This window comes from Botryllus schlosseri, chromosome 7, assembly GCF_051294905.1.
Source record: "Botryllus schlosseri isolate E-star chromosome 7, Bs_hap1, whole genome shotgun sequence".
Taxonomy (NCBI): Eukaryota; Metazoa; Chordata; class Ascidiacea; order Stolidobranchia; family Styelidae; genus Botryllus; species Botryllus schlosseri.
This window is the reverse complement of record NC_137242.1, coordinates 17372759-17391893: the sequence shown is the minus strand read 5'-3', so window position 1 is coordinate 17391893 and position 19135 is coordinate 17372759.

Genomic DNA, 19135 nt, shown 5'->3' with positions numbered 1-19135 from the left:
GTGTAGGTTTATTATAACTTACCTTGTTTTGCAGATCGACGCTCACCCATAGCTTATGAAAATGAACGCTATCACGAAAGTACTCATCCTGACCATGCTTTGTGTTGTGGCGGCAGCCACGAAAAACCAGGAAAAAGCTGGTCCAAAATATTACTTGAAGGAGCCCGATAGCTATTACTTGAAGGAGCCGAATAGCTATTACCTGAATGAGCCCGATAGCTATTACTTGAAGGAGCCCGATAGCTATTACTTGAAGGAGCCCGAAAGCTATTACTTGAAGGATCCCGAAAGCTATTACTTGAAGGAGCCCGAAAGCTATTACTTGAAGGATCCCGAAAGCTATTACTTGAAGGAGCCCGAAAGCTATTACTTGAAGGAGCCCGAAAGCTATTATTTGAAGGAGCCCGAAAGCTATTACTTGAAGGAGCCCGAAAGTTATTACTTGAAGGAGCCCGAAAGTTATTATTAGAAGAAGCCCGAAAGTCAACCAGCGCCTTCTTTTTTAAATAAATTAAGGTTTGTATGGTTTTATTATTTCAATAGAATAACGCAATATGAACAAATATTCCTTAAGTGCCATACGATTTGAATATTGGGAGTTTGAAGCAATGTCTTATAGCCGATGGAGTCGATCCAACTCAAATCTGGTTAATACTATAGCCTACATATAGGTTATCAAGTAGGCTATTTTCCAATACAATTTATATGTTGATATCTCAACGTTCGCTATTTTTAGATTCATGACGACGAGGGGCGAAGCCATCGGATCAAAGAAAACCATGTCTTCGTCATTGTGGAAAACAGTAGCCTATATTCGTATTTTGATGCAGCAATCATTGTTGTTATGTAATAAACTGGATTCAACGTGAACAGTGCGCATGATGATATAGCATAGAATAAAATTGCAGATTTACATCGCACACACGCCACTATCACTTTGTCAAGCCCACATTGGGATATAGTGAAATTTACAATTTCTTAGGGATGGGGCGAACGCCTGAATGTTCTGGTTCGTATGAACACGAACTTTACCAGAAGGTTGTGAACGCGAACCTCTGACGCCACGTGACTTCAAATAGTTAATTTGAAAATACTACTATTCTGTAAGGATCTACGTAGGCCTAACTATATGTTAGTGTAGGCCTACAATACTTGAGGGACAAAGTACAGCATAGCATCACGCATCAAAATTTTGGATTTTCAAATACTTGGAAATATTTAAGTGTCACATATCTTTCTTCGGAATTTTCAGGTGACATTGCTCCAAAACCTGAAAGTACTCATTAAACTTCACTATCACAACACTTTCAAACACTGCCGTGCGATGGAAGAACTGCTATTACGTCACATTGTCCCGTCATGATGATAGAACAGTGGTCACCAACACGCGGCCCGCGACCTGATTTGAAATTTCGGAGGAACACCTAGTAAAGCATATTGAAATGCTGAAATGGATTTCAGATCTAAACATATTGTTGTTGCTGTTGATCAAAGTAAGCTATTCTCCTGTGCCCAATATCACTATTCCTCACTAGCTGATACGGCATCGGCGATGGTAATATCATTCCATGGAGGAAGAAATTGCTGATATGAATGATGGGCATATTGCCTTGACGTGCAATGGCCGACCATTGCCAAAACCAAGACGCTTAAAAAAGACTTCGGGCTCCGCAAAAGACCAAGCTTTACGGGGAGATAGTTTTTCAGCATGTCGTGTCTAGCTAACCCCATTATCGATTCTTTAGTCCAGGGGTGGCCAATCTGCGGCAGCAGAAGGAAATTTATGCCACCGTTGACACTTAATTCGTTTAGGACAGGGGTGGGCAAACTTTTGAGCTCGCGGGCCGCATTCAGCATCTGGATCCATTCGCGGGCCGCACTATATAAAATTGGGTTTATAAACCAAAACGCAATATTGGTATTTGATTATACAGTGAGGACATGGAGATAATATATATGCTTATTTAAAACATACCAAACATTGCTTTGATGATATCGTACACGCGTCAGAAACAGTGGCGAGATTTCATAGTCTGGTCGACCACAATAACCAATTTGTCAAAACTATGGAAATGAAAGTCGGTTGTCCCGATTCTTAAAACAGGATTGAAATTCAAATCTGTAGATTTACTATTTCCACTCTTGGATCAGTTCCAGGACACAAAATGCTGACAGCATCATAACCATGTTAGCTTCAAACACGCTTCTACTATATGTGTAGGTAAAATATAAATACACCAATTCTACGCATACACATAACGAATCTACCTAAGACACGCGCGAATCGTTTTTTATAAGCACATCACTGAAATAATGGAAACTGGAGTGGCCAAACTGAAATCACACCCGTGAAAAGAATTATGTGAATCTCGTTTAGAATTTCTGTGATGTTTTAACAGTTGAAACCTTTCAAACTGCCTGTCGCGCCAGAAATTAAACATTAAAAATAATATAGGAGGTATTTACCTTTTTAAGACACGCCCCTCCCCCATTATGATGGTGAAATATTTCGCGTCCCCCTTATCGTCATATCACAAAACACAAAACGCAACCAGGATGTTAGTAAACCTAACGGATAGTTTGATGGCATGGAAGGTTGCGACTGTGGATGAGAGATTTTTAAATATGAAATTCAGACTAAATACAGAGCAATAACTGTGAATTGTATGTATATCGCGCGGAGCGCGAAAAGAATCAGTTTAGCTCAGCTTCGGGCCCTCTTCAGATGCTTTCACGCCCCCAAGGAGGGCGGGCCCCCCAATTTGCGAACCACTGTCTTAGAATTATCATGGTGGAATTTACTAAGAAAAAGTTTAATCAAATCCCTGCATTAATTCGATTTTAGGTACACATTTTATCAATATTTTTAATAAGTTACTTCAGACTCTCGCGGGCCGCACAGAACTGAGTTGCGGGCCGCATGCGGCCCGCGGGCCGTAGTTGGCCCACCCCTAGTTTAGGATGTGTGTAGAGCCGTCAATATGAAAATTGAATTTATGAATTGACTCCATAATTAACGAGAGATTTGAATTATTCTTGAAAATTCCTTCGCGCTACGCGCGGTTCAATGCGAGTTTATTTTCGATTTTATGTCCTTTGTAATCTGAGCCCCACAGTACAGAAGCGAACAGTAGAGGAAAATGATGCGCCCCATACAGAAATACCAATTTGTAATCGTGTTCTCCTCATCACGAAGGAAATTTTTTTCTGGTTTGGTAGCAACTATACCGACTATCCTGATGGGAGGTCAAGAAATAGCAGCATGTAACAAAGGGGAGTAATAACAATTGGTCCACCCAAAGATACAGCACAGAATTATTATCTTCCCTAAATTATCGAAGACAACCCCTGCATAAACTCTACCGCGGTGAATCTGATCACATGTACTGATAAAGGATAAATATTAGATAATAATATGTGAAACTATACTAATATCAATGACGTAATTCACTCATGAGTATGAATTTTTTTCCGCGCACGGCGCGACTACAGAATCAATCCCTGTGTCAATTTTTAACATGACTGCCCACGATTTTAGTGCGTATAGTGAGTCGTTGTCAGTAAATGGATTAGTCCGGAGTTCCCTGGCAATGGACACTTGGACAGTTTAACCGTGGGTAGGCTATTAAGCTTCCGGTTAGTTCATTACGACCATGCACTGAAATGCGGCCGTCGGTTGCATAAGTAATCGCAATGAGGCCGTGAATAGCGAAAAGGTTAGGCACCTCTGCTATAGTGGCTGAAGAGTGTTGTCAGGTATCGTGCGCAGCTCATAGTTCAAAATATAATGAAAGTGATGATCATGATATTTTTTTTTGTATTTTGTGTTTTGTATTTTGTATTTGTATTTCTTCAAATAAATATTGTTTATTTGGCGGTAACTATGCCCGTCAACCATGTTAGAGAGCACAGCGTTGTTCTGACGTAGAGTTATCAAAATGTGGTTGTTAAATTGCGTTGCCTATTTTTATCTCGATGTGGCCCGCGGCATCTACGAATTTTGAAAAGTGGCCCGCGACCCATTTTGAGTTGGCGACCCCTGTGATAGAACATGGCCCGTAGATGATTAGTAACTGAAAATTGTGACTTGGACTTGAGCGCGACCTTTCCTAGAATTTCTCCTACTCCGGCTGATTCGGTGGCAAAATGAAGAGATAGTGTAGTGGTTACGGTAAGCGCCCACCAATCTGACGGATCAGGTTCGATTCCCGTCGGAGGTTTACCTGGGCTCCTCTTCCCCCGCCGTTGCTGTTGACAAAAAGGCCCAGTAAAAGACCCGACGAAAGAAAGCGCTCACAAGGAATGGAAAGAACTAGTATAGGGCTTTGGCTTCAAAAAAGATCAACATCGAAAAGATCTGTGACATCGGGCACTCTAGGCCGAGGTGGATGTCAGAGTAAAGGATCGCTACTGATGTGTGTCGTTCGACATCCTCCTATCTGTTCATGACATCGCATTGTGTCTTATCGCGTTGTACATTGTCTGTGACTTGTTCAGATGAAAAATATAACCCAACGATGTTATGATGTTATGATTATGTTAATGACGTTAGTTGACTATGGGGGTGAAGCGAATCGGAGCAGGACTCGTTGCTCGGAACGCCGAGACTAGGTTACAACCATGGGCGCATGAAACTATTCATACATATTCCATTAGGAATAGTAAACTGATCATAAGGGTGTAGTTTGGCATTTCGCTATATAACTAAGACCTTATGGAAACCAAACAGTTATTTTCTGCTTCAAATCTTCCTTATGTCTGCCTTACAGCCTCCACATCGATTTTTAACAGGACTGTTCGTCATTTTTCGGTGACCGCAACTCCTGTGCAATGATTGACTCAGTGCTTTTCAACCTTGTTGAGCTCCATTCGCACTCTCTTTGTAAAATAAATTTCATTCGTAGGCTACAAACCAACCTAAAATTGTTATACAAAAAGATGAGGAGGATATTTGACAACATTTTGTTCAGATGTGCAACAAATTGGCTACTATGTAGCTTAACTACCAAGTGTCTCATTAAAAAAAACTTTTATCGCTCGTTTTGATTTCAACTATTTTACTAATACCCTTCTTGGCCAAACAAGTTGTTGGGTTGTGTACAAAAACGTCTACTAGTGCTTGGATGGCTAGGTCTTAAAATCTGTTCTGCACTCTTAACCGAAATACAGTGTCTTTTTCGCGAGTGAAAAATGCTTGCTGGCAGAAATGACAGCTGACACAAAGGTCTCGGTGGCTCCAGTTGGTCGAAAGGGTGAAAAACATACATGTTTGTGTTAAAGGCTTTTGCCATATGTCTTGGAAAATAACGTCCAAAACGATCAAGGAGAGTAGGCACGTTAGAGGTCGTTACCTCATGACACGTTGCTCCAACATGTCTTCTGTTTTTATTTTCGATTTCACATTTTCTGTCTCGCCAGTATGAGAAGAGAAAATAAACTCACAATACTGTGTGTTCTGCTGTTTAGCTCAAACTAACTTGAGAATTCATAACAGTTTAATAACAGTAAAGCAGCTATTTAGACTACCTCAAAAATCTGAGTTTTTGTGGCATCTCGTGATCCGAGTCTCACAAATGAAAAGGAATTCATGTTTAATATTACAGTAGTATGCTACGATTTTATGGACATGTAAGACATAGAGAACGCGCACACCACAATTCTACCCAACATAACTCTACAGAACATGTCTGAGGCACGGGATTTCAATTTCGGGTGAATTAAATTCCTCTGCATGTCGCAGTTTGTCTACTCAGATTGCAAGAACGAGACTATTCCGTGCCGACAACGGAGCATATCCATATCGAAAAGATTGGCCATCCAGAATCGGTCATTTTTTGGCCAAGGTTTTGTTGTCGTTTATTTTTTGCATCTCATTTTATCAGCGGTTTCTTCACCAAAACTTTATGTCTTCATGTGCCCCGACGCAGAAGTGGTTGGCCTCGAAATGAATGAGTCTCATAGGCGTGAACTCCCTCGTTGCACACCCCTACAGTAACTCATCCCAGCGGTCTTCGACCATGTTTTCGCGAAAAATCAGTCGGACACATCTTATCATGAATTCTCATGATAAAGTCATATTTTCATCGCATCTCGCTTATTAGCTATACAGTATGTAAAAACTATCGCAGGATTTTTTGCAATAAATTCAACAAATATTACATACATATCAACTGATAGCTCTGGCACCGTGTCGACCCAAAATCATACCCTTTGCGGTCCATACTTATAATAACCATTGAAGGGGTAAAAATTTGCGTGACAGTAGCTTGCAAATATGAGTCTGTAATGATGGTATTTACTACTATTCTCGTGCCTCGAGCTAGTCGAACAGTTAATACGAAAATTTGATGATTGTTTAGCGAAAGAAAGCAGAAAGTCAATTTGACGTCATTTTTTCAGCCTGCTACAGGCTCAGACGGCCTGATATACTGTATGTCTGCCACTACACCAGATTCCAAACCACACTTTTGGTTACTTAATAATTATAGTGCGAAAATATTATTTCACTACGGATTGCGAGATCTACGATTGGTTGTGCGTCGTAAGTTAAACAAGTTTTGACAATTGCGTTTCAACTACAACAGTTACACTGCCCTTGAATTTCCTATTAGGTTTATTTGAATTATTCCACGTCGGAAGAATTACCAATTCTTCACGATTTTCATTCGCACTCATCCTTATTTTTCATTCGCACCATTCGCAACACCTTCGTCATTCGCACTGCAATTTTTTTTTCTCTCGCACATGTGCGAACGGTCACACAGGCTATAAAGCACTGATTATGGATTGGCGACGTGTGACATCACAATTTAAGGCACATTGGTGGCAATGACTTTAAAGCCTTTTTAATCTCGCAGTGTCCTATCAACGGGTTAATAGCTCGCAGTTCGACTTTACGATGTTTCAGTACTTCAAAGAACGGTAAAAAATAGCAATTCCTAATTTCCGAGTAACATTTGTGTAGGGCAGACCTCGAGAACTAGCAAATTTTCAGCTTTTCTGAATTAGATTAGAATAAGAATTAGCGCTACACAGTTTTTAACCAATTTACATTGAAATTAGAATTACTGAATTCGCAAAAACTTGTAACTCGCCTGAAATTGTGAATGGGAAACAAACACAACAAAAATTTGTTCATATCAAATCACAGTGAATTCCCATAACCATGTGAATGGTCAACGTCTACACCAAACTTGAATGGTTTTGCACTATGCCAGGGGTCAGTAATCGCGGCCGGCGATCCGATTTGTGATTTGAGAGGAACGCGGAATGAACCATTTTGAAACGCTGAAATTGATTTCTCTTTCAAATTAATGTTGGTGTTTCAAAATAATCTTATCGCCTGTGCCCAACAACACTATTCTTCACTTTGCTGAAACGGCATCGGCGATGGCAACAGCATTCCATCGATGAAGAGTCAGCTGATTTCAATAAGCATACTGCCTTGGCGTACTATGGCCCAGGAACTGTCAAGACCGAAAAGCTTAGAAAACTGCATAGGGGGTCCCCACAAGATCAATCTTTAGGATAATATAGAGTTTCAGGTAGTAATATGTCTGGCTAGCCTCAATATCGATTCATCATTCGCTAGAAAGCGTTGTCAGGCATCGTGCGCAACTCATAGTTCAAAATAAAATGAAGTTTATGATTCAGTACTACTTTAATAAAATATTACTTCTTTTTGGTGGCAATGACCATCGCCCATGTTAGTGAGCACGGCGTTGTACTAAAGTAAAGTTTTTACAAAACTGTTTGGCCATATTGTCTTGATATTGCATTCTTGCGGCCTGCGGAATTCCCCAATTCCATCGAGAGTTGCGAACTCGTCACCAAGAAGGATGAAGAATGAAGAGCCGTCATAAGAAGCGGATAATTCTCCTCTCGGTTCAAACAAAATGCCAGCTGCACCTCGTCGCTCCTCTAGAATAACACGACGCGTCCCACCGAATAGTACGGATAACCAGTCTCTCATTAAAATAAGGAGACGTGAATGTCGTATGTTTGGTGTTAAATTGGTACCGACTTCAGTCTTGTTGTGAATCCCTTTCTGTGTTAATGATTATTCGTCGTTATGTAATGGCGTTGACTATAATGATTGCAGACTGTCTAACTGTCGCGCAGTGAGAATCGTTCTTCATTTATGTTGCTGATTGTCTTAACTGTTGGTAGTGCGAGTATCGTAGACAAGTTTTAGTTCATTTAAAATCTGAAGAAATAAATTGATTACGAATATTGTTTCGTGCTCATGATGCATCGCGCGATCCACCCGAACGTTGAGAACTATACTGTGATAAAAAAAAACCAACGGCCACCACACTGTGTAGTTTCAGATTCAGTAAGTTATCGACGTGAACTTGGAAAAACTGTGCACCTACTAAAACTTTTATTCGTCGTTAGGTGTGTTGATCATCACGCCATGTCAACTTATTTGATTTATTCGATGTTTTCTGATTCACAATGACTAGACCAGGGGTCGGGAACCTTTTTTGTCCGAAGAGCCATATTGGCCCTATTTTTTTCTTCATTTTAACTCCCAAAGAGCCATACATGCCAATCAACTGTTACGTCACAAATGAAAGTCCATGACGTCATGCTAGCTCTACAGTAATTCGAACTCACTACATGAGATTCGTCGCGTGCAGCATATTTTCTCTGTAAAAACTGGTATTTATTGTTCGAAAATAAAGCTCGAAACGAGAGGTAAGGCACAGACGGGTCAAGCCTCACCAGTGATAATGCAATTCATCATAAATACTTTAGAATTATAACTGATAAAAATCGAATGTAACTGTCACACTGAGTCCGAAAATCTAAATACTGCTCGACTTCTCAGCACGCCAAGTATTCGGCGTTAACATAGCATTGCGCTACATGCATATGTATTATCGCCGCTACTACTTACGAACAGAGGTGGTCAGTAACGAAGTACTCCTACTTTTTCGAAGTACTCAAGTAGTTTTCCTCTACTTCTGGTACTTACTCAAGTAGATCAGATTTTTGCTACTTCTACTTTTACTTCTTAATATTTTGTGATCTACTTACTTACTTTTCGCTATTTTCAGTTTGTCAAGTAGAAGTAGTTCAATATTCCAATCCGGAAGATAGCCTGTGGAATTTCGTAACTGTTTTCACGGAGTATTACCATTTAATTTTCATAAAAGTTTAGTAAAGCCCAGAATTTTCGTCACGCTTCGCGCGCAGTGGATACGGAGTAACCAGTATGATTTCACGACAGTATCGGTGAATATAATTTAGGTGTAAGGTTGGCGTGGCTCCGTTCACACCACATTGTCACCCTTCGCCCATATGAAATAATTAATCAAAGTATATATGGCTTATCATAACGTTTGAAACTGATGTTTCGCAATCTAGCATTTTCTTTTCATATCGTAATCTAGCATATATGTCTATGGTGTGTCCTAATCTGGAAGAGAGGACTTTGACTTTCTTTTTAAGTTTTAGAGCTGTTTTAGCATACCACCTTTGAAACTTTCTGGACTAAAAACATGAAATACATATTCTGCTTTTAGAAGTAGTATTTATATATTTCACTTTCAATTCCCAGTATCATATACTTTGAGTTATAATTAATATCAGTTCTTTTGTCCGGATAACATACATGTTGAAGTATAAAAGCAAGTGCAGTAATGCCTTTAATTTCTGGAAATAAAGCTACACAATATGGCATTTTTACGGTCCACCATATTTTTTTATTAACGTTTACTAATCGCGCAAAGTGTTTAAACCGTATCCTATACAACTTCTCCGTGTTGCTCTTCGACTAAACTACGGGCCTTATAATATGGGGAATGGCGCCATACCATGCTATTTTCCAAAACGTGCTGTTTGAGAAACAGGGGATTAGCGTCGCATTTCCTTATCAATACTATCATTTTCGTCCCATGATGTGGACGAATGCTTAATTGCTTATGCTATCGAAAATTGGATACCTGCGGGTATGCATCAATATGAATCAAGCTCGTCACCTATCACATAGCTCGATTTGCACCTTTTATAATCCATCCAATCAGAATCGTTTTCACAACTACTTACTTACTTGAGTACTTTTAAAGTCAGTCAATTCTACTTCTACTTCAAGTATTTTAGGTTGCTCATGAAAGAAGTACTTCTACTTGTACTTGAGTATATTTTTCTCGTCGCTACTTCTACTTCTACTTGAGTAGCTTTCTTGACTACTTTGACCACCTCTGTAACGAATCAACAACGTGAATACTGAATAGCTATGGCGTTGTTTGTAATTCGAGTTTGCAATTGTGAATCACGTTCATGGCAATTCATTTCGCGCCTTAGATCAGGAAGACAACCTGTATTTAAAAACTGCGATGTGATAAGGGCGTCGCCATCGCCATGTCTGCTATGCTCTTTAATTAATCAACGTATCGCACAATCCAAGATTTCGGGTCGGGTACATAAAATTCGCGAGTGATATTGGTCACCGGCTCGACAAAAACCGAGCCCCCAAACCTGACGACGGCATTTTCCTTACCTATCCAAAGCCTGTTTATACTGTCACGAGAATAATTGTTCTGGCTGACATGAAAATTTACTAACAAGTCACTGTAATTTTGATCAATTAAATACAAAAATAAATATTTGGCAAATAGCCAACAGAGCCATAGGTTCCCGACCACTGGGCTAGGCAATGGGTCATCTAAAACAATAAGCCTGCAAATACGCTACAAGGAATATTATGTCCAATGAAAAGTTCACCAACAGTGCAGCCACGACACCAACGAAATACAGTTTGCAAAGAAATTTTGACTTCGTAGACAATTTGGACAATTTTTCGACCTACAATTTTCACGAAATTTTGGCTTTGTTTGCAAGATCAAAAACCAATCGCACTACTTATTACTATGTCATTATTGCGTATCATTTTAATCCGTTAACCTTACAAAAAATTTGTAGTCATCGAAATTTTAAGTTGTGTTGTCTCATTTGTTACTTTAGTAGTAACGTGACTGTATAGGGCGAAGCAGTTAGTTGCAGGGATACTCGACCAAATGTGACCATTGAGTCACAATCATAACATGATAGATCGATTCATGGGTATATCAAGAGCGCAGGGACTCCGGAAATGGCATGAATTTTGCTGAATTGGCTCTAGTGTTTAAGATATTGTTTCTTCATATATATACCATTTAAAATAGCATATTAGCGGGAAATATAGGTTATCTCGCGCTTAAGGAGGCGAATAGGGCGAATAGTTTATATCATCTCACATCCAGCACTAACATATACGTTGTAGCGCACTGTGAATAGACAGATTACGTTACCCGCGACTCATTGGTATTACAGTCGTGGATCATACAGCTGAAGGCTACAGCATTTTGATCCAAATCATGCATGCACGTAGGAACGTAGGTAGGTGAGTGAATTTCTTCGAATATGATGGTGAGAGATGTGATGTAGAAGTATTGAAAATTTTATATATCTCCGGATTTTTTTTAGGAAGCTATAGTTTACTGCTCCTGTTGAATGATAAATGATGCGCCGCCTACGGTGTATAACTGTATATATTAAATCGTATATTTAACGGGCGACGACACTTCGTGTCTGCTGCTGCCATACGGATGAATGCGGTATGATTATACTTTCCTGTGTTATTTCTTTCTATTCTCTTTTCTTGCCAGGGTGGTCTACCTTCAGCGTGAAATGCTTCAGATCAGAATCGATTTTTAACATTTTACGCCCAACGCTCATACAGATTTACAATTGCCTCAACGGAATGCTGCAAACGAAAGTAATTCGATTCATTCAACCACCCCGTGTAATCATAATGTGGAAACGCAATCGCAAGGAGTTGTTGCACAGTATACATGCACCTGAGACAAAGTGAAATTGGCCACAGTGAACCAATGCGAAAATGCGACAACCCGAGAACAATAATTATGGAGCGATTTGTATCGATTCAGAAGTGGCATCATCGAACAAGATACATTGTGCGTGCTCGGCAAGACTATAGTCCAGTGCTTTTCAACCTGTGTGACGGTTCGCACTTGTGCGTATGAAAAAATTTGCAGTGCGAACGACGAACATGGTGCGAACGGTGCGAATGAAAATCCCGGATGAGTGCGAATGACGAAGGTGGTGTGAACGGTGCGAATGAAAATCCCGGATGAGTGCGAATGAAAATCGTGAATAATAATTGCTTTTCAAATAAACATAGTACGAAATTCAAGGGCAGTGTAACTTCAGTTGTTGCGACACAATTGTAAAAACTTGTTTAACTTACGACGCACCACTAGTCGTAGCTCTCACAAGGTGTAGTGAATTGATATTTTGGCACTATAAATATTACGTAACCAAAAGCCTAGTTTGGAAGCTGGTGTAGTGACAGACGTATAGCAGCCCGTCCGAGGCTGGGAAAATGACGTTAAATTCACTTTCTGCTTACTTTCGCTAAACAATCATCAATACTTCCGTAATACCTGTTCGATTAGTGCTAGGCACGAGGACAGTAGTAAATACTATCATTACAGACTGCCATTTGCAAGCTACAGTAACGCAAAATTTACCCTTTCAGGGGTTATTAATGTATAGACCGCAAAGGGTATAATTTTGGGTCGACACGGTGCCAGGACTATCTATCTGTTCGACGTAGCCAGCCGAAAAAAAGGGAGGGTGGTTGAAATAAAAGGGCGGGTTCGATTTTTATTGAATTTAGTAATATACAGGGCCGTAACAGCACTTCGTCAGCCCCCATGGTGATAAACCGAACTTCAGTGAGCCAGCGCTAAGCGCGAAAATTTTCGATAAATCATGATAAAATCGGTCAATAAGATCGGGAATTGCATATATATTGCTATCAATGTCTTGTCCTCTCTGATCACGTAATGAGTTTTACCGGTAGAGCTGAGTGAGGTGTCCTTGAAACTGTACAGTCCGTAAATAATGATTGAACATCTTCGGGCGGGCGGACCCGTTGGTATGACTTCGTTACATGATGTTATTTCGTGACCTCCTGTCTGCTATATCAAATATATAGAATCGCTGAAACGTACTAGACTGAAAGATCACGCGGTTTCGGATTGGTATTTCTTCCCTGGCATATGATTTTTCCTGCAGGATGGTATTTGTCTTGTGTGTTTGTCTCGCTGCGATCGTTCTGGCACACTTCTTGGAGTCGCATGTTTCATGGCCTAAAACGTTATATGTCTTGGTGCCTCGTGCCGCGGTAATGGCCAACACCGATATGCCCAGCATTTCTATAAATCTTGCGTATTGTTTCTTGAGGGAAGAGCACCCAATAATCAAGATATTTAGTGACTTGAAATTGTGCCTAGCGCGAAGTATTTTTGAAAATATTGCATAAATTGGCTTTGGGGTGCGGCAGTTACGGCCCTGGTAATATAGCACCAATTCATTAGGGTTAAGTACATGCGTAAATAACGATTATACAACATCCTCGTGTTGACGATTATACGCGTATGATAAGCTTGTCGACGAGTCCGAAAGAGCGGTTAATTAGCGACTCCCTGATCTGTAGTAAACAATTATATACCCGCGCTTATCAAGGCATCGAACAATAAAATACGCGCGCTGACCAATGCGTCTTACGTAGCCCCGGCCAAAGTATGGTAGGTCCAAGACCCCTTGTTAGGCTAGCGATATCTTTCGTATACTAGGCCTATTGCAGATGCGATTGTGCAGGCCAGCGATGATATCGTGCGCACCAAGCCAATGCAGAAGCGATTGTGTAGACCAGCGATGATATCGTGCACACAGGGCCAATTGCAGATGCGATTATTCAAGCCAGCGGAACTAGGCTTGTTGGAGACGCGATAAATCAGGCTAGCAACGATTGCCGAGCGCGCTGCAATAAATGACCTGATTTCGCAATTATCTCAGCGGAAGATCGTGTCGCTCGTGTCACGTTACGTTTGCAGTGCAATGCGCAATGACGAATCTCGCTAATTGGTATCACGTCTTTCGTTATTTGGCCGCGCGCAACACTGATAATACGACTTATTGAATTGCAACCGAGTATTAGGGTCTGACGGGCCATTTCAAAAGGACGGGGTTTCACGTTTAAGGAACGGGTTTCGCGTTTCTAATGGAAGAATAGCACATTTTGAACAACGTCGACAATATTTTTAAACAGAAATGAATTTCAGTACTGGGCGTTCTTCTGAAAACAGATCCCGGGCCGCAAAATATGACATCGCGGGCCTCATGCGACCCTCGGGCCGCGTGTTGGTGACCCCTGCTTTAAGACCTGACCATCCATTAGTAGAAGGGTTTTAGTGAAATAGCTGAAATCAAAACGAGCGAAAATAGTAGCATTTATCATGAGACACTTGATAGCTTAAGATACACAGTAGCCAATTTGTGCACATCTGAGCAAATAAATGTTGTATTTTCATCTTCTTTTTGTAAATCAATATTCGGTTAGTTTGTGCGAATGAAATTTATTTTACAAAAAAAGTGCAAATGAAGCTCAAAAAGGTTGAAAAGCACTGCTATAGTCTATTCATCAATTACACTGGTCGACATTTTTCAACTTTTTTTTGCTTTTTTTATAGAACGGGTAATTGAGTTTACCTAATTTGACGATGCTGATTCCAAATCTGCCGTCAGAAATCCCTCATCACGTCAGAATTTATCGCAAAAATCGAATGAAAATTTTACTAAAATACGATTGTATTAAGGGCGTTTATGCCCGTTTAGGTCTGTATATGACACTAACACATCTTACAATGCTCTCAGCTTACTTTATTGGATTTGAGGTTTGATTATCTTGTATTTCCAAGAAATTTAAATGCAACTTCAATGAAAGAGAGTCATGCATTTTTTTCCAAATCCGTTTTCCTAATAAGATATAGGGGGTTTTGGTGAGTGTTCTGATTTGAGGTCCAGCAAATACACCATCTATTATAATAACTCAAGTGAGGAAACATTTCGTGAATGCATTTAGAATAGTGGTTCCCAACCTTTTTGTCTTCATTCCCCACTTCCAATTTATTCCAAGCCTTTATTCCCCACCAGGACCGTAAGCGCGCGAAGCGCGAAAAATTTATATAAATCATGTTTGAATCGGTGAATATGATCGGGAATTGCATATATTTTGCTATCAATTTTTTATCATATCTCTGCTCACGTAATCACATTTACCGGTAGAGCTGAGTGAGGTGTGTTGGAAAAGGTAGGACCCCTAAATATGAATTTAACATCTTTGGGCAGACCCGTAGATATATTGACTTCGTTACATTATGCTATTTCCTGACCTCCAATATCTGCTATGTCAAAAGATATGGAAATCGCCAAAACTAAAAGGCACACACGATTTCTAATTGGTATTGCTTTACTGGCAAATATTTTTTCGCAGCGGGATGGCATTTTTCCTGTGGCGTTCAGATCGCCAGGCCAGGAACATTCGGCGCCAGCCATTTAGCCGACTGTGGATAATTAACCATATATGTATATTGTATACATATCGAAATTTTCGGTCAACATAAGGGCATTCCTTCTCGGCCAAGGTCTTCTCGCTGCTGATCGTTCTGGCACACTCCTCGGAGTCCCATGTTACATGGCCATGGCCTATAACTTCATATGTCTTGGTTAGTTGTGGCGCAGTAATGGCCGACGCGGAAGTCTCCATTTCTATAAATTCTACGTATCTTCGCGGGGGAAGGGTACTCAATAATCAAAATATCAGGCAATATTGAATGGCGCGCCCAGTGCAAAAAAAATTGAAGAAGTGACATAAATTCCCCAAAAAATATTCTATAATTTCTGTTAATTCATGAAATCATTTTGGGCCCCTTCGAGCTCGCCCTCCGCCCCCAATTGGGGGGTTTAGGGTGCGGCAGCTACGGTCCTGTTCGCCACTACCCAACACTTTTGTCATCACAGGACAGCTATTTGCTGGTTTGACTACACAATACACACAACCACACCAGTGCGCTAGACAATAGCCTATAACTGCAACGTAAATCGTATTGTGAACCGATACCAGTAACGCTCAAAATTTCGTGAGAGCGTTATTTCACGTCCAACTAGTCGTGCTGGATGCGTTTGTGACGCTATCATTGTGTGATGTGACGCCATCTACAGTTAAAAATGAGGTTTCATGAACACCGCGCAATAAAATTTTCGATACATACATTCCAGAGCAGTTAACTGGTAGCGGTAATTGCGCATGTGTCTACGTGAATATGAAGACTGTCCTGTAGATAATTTTGAGCAAACGCGTCTATTCCCCACCAGAAATCATTGAATTCCCCACCGTTTGGGAACCACTGATTTAGAACGTGCTCTCTCTTTGATCAGAGCCTTTAAAACTTTTTGATGAGATACACTTTAATATATAATGGTGGAAATACAACACTACACTAGATCTGTCGATAAGAGCACGCTCTGAAACATTTTAAAGCCTGGTGTAAGACACTCCCTCATCGGCCACTTACGATAAATTCAGTGATTTCTACTGTCCCATTCACACATAAAACAAAGATACCTTGTATTTCTAAACCGTTGAACCAGTACCATATTTATGAGTTCGAAATCAACGGAAACTTTACACGTTTGCCCGACGTTCGAGTACTACATATCAAATTTGAAATCAAAAGTTTCATATTCTCGCAAGACCCCTTGATGCCAGATGTACCAGATCCAAGGATAGAAGCACATTGATTTGTATTGTGCGACAAAACAGCTTTAAGGCTTGATGCATAACTAAAGAGGCTACAATGCACGGTTTTCAATGTCTCTATGAGACCTTGAACATCGACACAATAGACTAAAGAGGGTTCGCCGGCAAAGAAGAGTGTGTAGGCCTATTCACTATCACGATGCATATACCAAGCAAAAGTGGTAACAGTGCGAATTAGGCCATATGTTCGGCTTTCAATCTGGAACCTATATTAAGAGCAGATTCATTTGACAAATTCAAATTTATGACACAGTTATTTAGTTCAAATTGATTGAACTTTATATAGCTGCTGATCACCATCAGACACATGCTGAGAACATTTTTCAGACAAAGACTCTTCACCAAGAGAATCTTCTTCAACTACTGGTAAAACTTTTGAAGAAAATGGAATTGTAACATCTGGCCCATGAGAAATCGGCCGTATCGCGCATGTCGAATGGGATATTCAATTTTATGCTGATTTTTGACATTAAATAAAATAAATACACATGAGCAAAAGTAACAATCTTTTCCATGTCAATGTGGCTCTCTCCAAACCATATTGGCACACCAAATGGTAAATACTTCTGTTTTCAAATGCTTCACAGCCTCAATGTCGCTTTATTATTCATTCATTGTGCTGTTCATACCTCTTCTTTACATCGCCTAGACCAGAGGTCTCAAACTCAAATGTGCTCGCGGGCCAGTTTTCCAGTTTTGACGATGCCGCGGGCCGTGTCATTTATGGGGTATTCTATGTCTTTCCAAGTAGGCCTTATCTGGCGAGAATGAATTGTCCTATTGAAAGTGAGCCGATCCAACAGACTGACAGTAAACACACATCGTCAAAATGTGATTTACTCTTGCATCAATTTAGGCCTGACACGAAGATCATCATCATATTTAAAACTATTTGAATATAATTGTTGTTGTACTCAACTCAACGATTAAACATAATATATATTAATTATAAGATATAGACACCATATGGACGGAAAAACGTATGATGCCATCATAAAAGCTATCGGGTTATAATTTTGCAGCTGCTGTGAATATTTTGAATTAAACAGATTGATAATAGAGACTGATCTGATATCAAAATATTTTTAGTTTGATTATTGTAATTCCAATCCAGGATTCGGGTATACTTCTGATAAGTAGGCTATTAATCTCATGACCAAATATCTTCAATAATAGGAGCAGAAAAAAATATAAATATAATATAAATACATTGATGAATGTGTCCTAGTGATTGAAATGTCGGAACGCCGAACGGCCCATTGTTGTTACATCGTTGGAGCGTACCACTACGGTACTATCGGAACCTTTGAGTGACCCTAATAACATGGTTTAGCGACCAAAGATGTAACTAACAGATTGCCAATGGTAGCCAAAGCTACTTGCTTAGTTGGCGAAATACCAAGCTGCGACCTTCTGATCTATTACTTTCCCTCTTGTACGCGACTAGTTTGTTACGTCCACGGTTCTAACAAATTCACGGTATTCCGAGTCCACTCGAGTCATTTTCATTTTGCCATCGAGTCAACCCGAGTCTGAGTAATACTAAAAAAGGTCGCGTCCAAGTCCAACTCACAAATTTCAGTCATGAATCGTCTAAGGATCAGGTTTTGTCATCATGAATTGGAAATGTGGCGAAATAGTGAATATTCCACTGCGGCAACGGTTGCAATTGATGTGATACTGAAGTTTGATGAATAGTTTCAGGCTTTGGGGGCAATTTAAGATGGAATATTCACTTTATATCCTGAAAAGATACATGTGACACTTATATATTGTCAAATTATTATCAAAAATTTAAAATGTCGTCGCGGGCCGCACAAAATGCTCTGGCGGGCCGCGTGTTTGAGACCTCTGGCCTAGACCCAGGTCTGATTTCAGTTTTTTAATGTCTGATTTCAAAGACTACATCAAGTTGTTTCGACGCCTTCCTATATTTTCATTGTATCGCAGTCTTGTGATGTTTTGACAGAAAGAAAATATTAACAAATTGATACTGATATCAAAAACTAGGCCTGGATGTTGACATTTTTACATACTTATAAAAAGTTACTTTTACTTCTACTTCGGTAGAAATTGACACCATTAATTCTACTTCTACTTGAGTATAAATTGATGCCGCTACTTCTACGTCTACTTAAGTACCTGTGGTAAGTGCTTTGACCGCTCAGATGACGTCACAATGGTGATAGCTATGACCAAACAGCAAGGAATACGTCACAGAACAGGCTGTTTAAGCACTAAAATGCAAAATTTTAAATCACAGATTTTGAAAAATCTGGTCGTGAAAGAAAAAAGCGACTTCATATTCGTGATCAGCGTACGAAAATTGACTTCACAGTCATCATTTGGGTCAGAAAACACAATAATGTCGACCAGTGTGATTTGTATAGTTTACTGCTCTGATGAATACGCTGTGTATGTTTGATCAAATCATCGATTCCTGATGACTGATGACACGGC